This window comes from Athene noctua, chromosome 39 (genome assembly GCF_965140245.1).
Source record: "Athene noctua chromosome 39, bAthNoc1.hap1.1, whole genome shotgun sequence".
NCBI lineage: Eukaryota > Metazoa > Chordata > Aves > Strigiformes > Strigidae > Athene > Athene noctua.
In genome coordinates this window covers 386,502-391,575 of record NC_134075.1, presented here as the reverse complement: position 1 = coordinate 391,575, position 5,074 = coordinate 386,502, and positions in this window count along the sequence as shown.

The following is a 5,074-nucleotide window of genomic DNA, read 5'->3' as shown; positions in this document are numbered from 1 at the left end:
CTTTTGGGGTCTTGGGGGGGTAGGGGGTGTCCCTGAGATGTTTTAGGGGGAAATTGGGGTGAAAACCCAGAGCTTTGGGATGCTCCAAGTGAAAGAGTTTGGAGCCACAAGAGCTCCAGGACAGGGGGGAAATGGGGGTGCTCCTTTTTGGGGGGGGACTGGGGGGGCCCTGTTGGGGTTTTGGGGGGGTGTGGGGGGAAATTGGGGGGCCCTTTTGGGGTTTTGGGGGAGTAGGGGGTGTCCCTGAGATGTTTTAGGGGGAAATTGGGGTGAAAACCCAGAGCTTTGGATGCTCCAAGTGAAAGAGTTTGGAGCCACAAGAGCTCCAGGACAGGGGGGAAATGGGGGTGCTCCTTTTTGGGGGGGGACTGGGGGGCCCTGTTGGGGTTTTGGGGGGGTGTGGGGGGGAACTGGGGAGCCCTTTTGGGGTTTTGGGGGGTGGGGGGTGTCCCTGAGATGCTTTAGGGGAAATTGGGTGAAAACCCAGAGGTCTGGGCTCTGGAAGGGATTTGGAGCCACAAGAGCTTGAGGGCAGGGGAAAATGGGGGTGTCCTTCTTGGGGGGGGGCAAACTGGGGGGCCCTTTGGTGTTTTGGGGGTGTGGGGGGGTGTCCCTGAACCATTTTAGGGGGGTTTGGGGGGAAATTGGGGTGATACTCCAGCGCTTTGGGGCTCTGGGAAGTGAAAGGCTTTGGAGCCACAAGAGCTCCAGGACAGGGGGGGGGAAATTGGGGGTGCTCCTTTTTGGGGGGGGCTGGGGGGGGAATTGGGGGTCCCTTTTGGTGTTTTGAGGGGGGTGGGGGGTGGCCCTGAGGCATTTTAGGGGGGCTGTGAGCAAATTGGGTCAAAACCCAGAGATTTGGGACTCTCCAACTTGAAGGGGTTTGGAACCACGGTAGATCCAGGGCAGGGGAGAAAAAATCGGGGGGCTCCTTTTTTTTTTTTGGGGGGGGGGGGGCTGGGGAGGTATTGGGGTACCCCCTTAGTGTTTTGGGGGGGCTGTGGGGTGTCCCTGAACCATTTTATGGGGGCTGTGGGGTGTCCTCCCAAAATTTTGGGGCTCACAAGAACTCGGGGGGGGGGGGGGGGGGGGGGGGAGCAGGGGGAGATATTGGGGCACCCCCCAATTACTTTGGAGAGGTTTGGGGGGGCCCCTCCACCAGTTTAGGGGAGCTATAAAAAAAATTAGGGGGGCCCCCCCTTGCAGCTTTGGGGTTTTACGACCGAATGAGATTTAAAACCCCAAAAACTGCACATAAAAAAAAATATCGGGGTGCCCATTTTGGGGGGGGGGCTGTGAAAATATTGGGGCACCCCCTTGGGGTTTTGAGGTGCTGGAAGGTGACCCCCCCTTCTTTTCTTTTTTTGCAGGGGGGGGGGCGGGAGAAATCGGGGTACCCCTCTACCATTTTGGGGGAGCCCTGACGAAACGGGGGTGCCCCCGCCCCCCCCCCCCCCCATTTTGGGGAAAACCAAAGAAAAACCGAGGTGCCCCCCCCCCTTACACCATTTTGAGGCGCCCTCCAAAGAATTTGGGGGGGGGGCCCCCCCATCATTTTGAGGCACCCTCACAAGAATTTGGGGGCCCCCCCACCATTTTGAGACACTTTCAGAAGAAATTTGGGGTCTTCCCCACCATTTTGAGGCACCCCCAAATTTGGGGGGCCCCCCCACCCTTTTGTGGCACCTTTAAAAGAATTTAGGGTGCCCCTCACCATTTTAGGGGGGCTGAGGGGGCAGCACCCACTTTTTTTTTTTTTTTTGGGGGGGGGGGCCCCTCTATTTTAAACACCTAAAAAGTGCGTTCTATTCGGGAAAGGTGAAAAAAACGGGGGGTGCTGCCCATTTTGGGGGTGCAGGAAGAAAACGGGAGCACCCCCATTTTGTGAATACCATGAAAAAACGGGGGCACCCCCCTTTTTATTATTTTGGGGGGGGGGGCACCCCAAGAAAACCCACACACTCCCCCCTCTTCTTTCCACAACAACAAGCAGCTCGGCGCCCAACCCACACCACACACCCCCCCCCCCCCATGTGATTTGCTTGAAATTTTTAGGGTCCGCCTTAAATTTTGGGGAACCCCCCCCGGTGCATTTTGGGGTGCCCCCCCCCCCTCGGATAAATTTCGGGGTTCCCACCTTCCGATGTTCCATGTCTTGATTTGCTGCAGCTCAGCCAGAAGCTGCTCGTCTCCACACGCCTTCAGCTTCTCGATCAGCGCCCGGCAGTCGGCCGGCTACGAAACACAGTGCGGGGGGGGGGGCCACGATAAAAAAAAATTAAATTAGAAACCCCCTCCCTTTAAACTTTCCCAAAATCCTAAAGATTAACCCCAAAACCTCACCGCCTCCGTGGGGGTTTTCTTCAGCTTCGTCCGATCCACTTTCATCTTTGAGGGAACAGGGGAAGGGGGGGGGGGGGGGGGGGGGCTCCGTCTTCCCGCTGCGCCTGTGGGGTAAATCCAAAAATAATTAAAAAAGAGATGATACGTGTGGCTGCCCCCCCCCGTATAAAAAATGATAATTTGGGGTTTTTTGCCCCAAATCTTTTGGCGGGACTCGGCGTCCCGACAAGCGTCGCGGTTGCCGGCGGCGGCCGATGACGTCGCGGCCACGGGCTGAACAATGAATGTGCAAAACCCCGCGGCGGCGGCGTGGGGAAAAAGGGGGGGGGGGGGTCCCTGTGTGTGTCCCCCCCCCGGTTTTTTCTTTTCTTATTTTTTAAATAAAACACCCCCTAATTAGCACCGCCGACTTAATGAAGGGAAGCTCATTAACCACCTAATTAAAGACGCCGAGACGGGGTTCGCCGCCGGGGCTCCCCCCCCCCCCCCACTTTTTTTTTTTTCCTTCTGTCCCCCCCCCGCCTCTCGTTGTGCCGGTGCGGCCGGTTCGGTGACGGTGACGCATCAAATTAAAACCCGGGGGGGGGGGTGTTGTCCCTGAAACGGGGGAGATTTTAGGGTGCCCCCCCTGAAAAAGGTTGTTTTGGGGTGCTCCCCCCCTAAAAATAATCTCCTAAACCCCCCCCTGTGAAAAAGTGGCAGCGAGGTGACACACCACCCCCCCACCCCCCCCCTCCTCGGGTCACTTCACCTCATTTCCCCCCCCCCTCCACGTCTAGGGGGTTTGAACCCCCCCAAAAATAATTTTAGGGACGCCCCCCCCCGGAAAATTAGGGGGGGGGTCACAAGGAAAGGGGGGGGGCCTTACCGGGAATCACAACCAGTCCATCCTCGGCCCGGCGCTCGCTGCGGGGTGAGGGGGGGGGGGGGAACCGGGTGCTTCTAGAAAAAAAAAAAAAAAACCAAACCACGGGGTGGGGGGGGGGGCGCGCAAAAATTTTTTTTGGGGGGGGTAGGGGGTGAGGTTTTGGTTTGGGGGTGTGCTGAGGGGGGATAAAAGTGATGAGGGGGGATAAATGGCGCTGGGGGGGTCATAAATTAAGAATATAGGCACTAAATTAAAAGGGGGGGGGGCCCTAAATTAAGAGGGAGGCCTTAAATTTAGAGGGGGGGGGCGCTAAGTCTCAGCAAAGAGACTCCTAAATTGAAATTGTACAGGGGGGGGTGTTAAAAAGTTGTTGAGGTGTAGGGAAGGGCCCCCCGCCCAAATCACGCTAAGGAAATGGGGGGGTAGATTATAAAGTGCGGGGGGGGGGCAAATATTGGGAAAACACACAAAAAAACCCCTAAATTCTGAGGATTTGAGTAATGGGGGGGGGTAAATTGTGGGAAGGTGTAAAAAAGGTCCCACAAATTGGGGGGGGGGGGCAAAATTAAGGGAAATTGGGGGGGGAGGCTGAAAGAGGGCACAAAATGCTGGGGAAGTGTTGGGGGGGGGGTGTCCCCAAAACAGCGAGGGGGGGGGGTAAAATAACGACGGGGAGATGGAATTAAAGGCGGGGGGGGGGGACGCTTAAAAAATCTGAAGGGAAAAAGTGAAAAAAACGGGAAAAGCGTGAAATGCTGTGGGATTAAAAATGGGGGGGTAGGTGAGGCGGGGGGGGGTAAATTAGGGAAAAATCACTGAGGGAAAAGGGGGGGGGGGACCCTAAAAACTCGCTGAGGGCAACGGAGCCGCGGCCGGGCCGAACCACCCCCCCCCCACACCACCACCGCCGCCCCCCCCCGCGCCTCACCGCGCCGCCCCGTTTCCCGCGCGGCCGAGCCGGTACCTGCTAACGGGGGTGTTGGAGAAACGGGTGGGGGCTTTTTTTTTTTTTTTTTTTTTAAGGAAAAAAAAATAATAATTGGAGAAAAAAAAAAATATTTTTTTGGGCTTTTTTTTTTTTTTTTTTAGAGCGTGAAAAAAGGGGAAAAAAAGGGGCTGGAAAGGGGAAGGGAGAGAAGGGGGGGGGGTGTCAGCACCGGGCCCGGCCGCCTCCTGCCGCCGCCGCCGCCATCTTACACAGAAACCCCCGAAGCCGCGGCCCCGCCGAGATCCCGCGAGAACTGCGGCAGCTCTCGCGAGAACGCAACAGGGCGGGGTTTAGCGGGGTGGCGGGGCGTAGCCAACGCGGTGTTGACCAATAACCAAGCGAGGAAGGCGTGATGGATAGCGAGGGGCGGAGGGGAAGAAATCTCGCGAGAGGGCGGCGCGGGGGGGGGGGGGAAATCTCGCGAGAGTTTGAGGGGAGTTGTAAACCGGCTGGGAGGGGGGGGGGGCGGAGAACGGGGCGTTTTGGCGGTAAAACGGCGCCGCCCGCCATGTTTGTTTCAGGCCCACCATCACCGCCGCCGCCTCCCCGGTTCCCTCAGGCACCGGCACTCACCGGCGAGATCTCGCGAGAAGGAGGAAGAGGAGGAGGAAGGCGGCGGCGGCGCTTGGTCCGAAATCTCGCGAGATTTGGTCAATCCCGGGAGGTACCGGATTGGGGGGGGGGTGGTGTGTGAAGCGCGGCCGCTCCCTCAGCGGCGATAACGGGATATATGGGGGGGAAATCTCGCGAGATTAAGGCTGAGGGCGAGATCTCGCGAGATTTGCCCGCGCGCGCGCGAAAAGGGGGCGGCGCCGCGCTGACGTCACTCCGCCTTTTAATTTAATTAATTCCCGATTAATTTTGCTGCTTCTGAG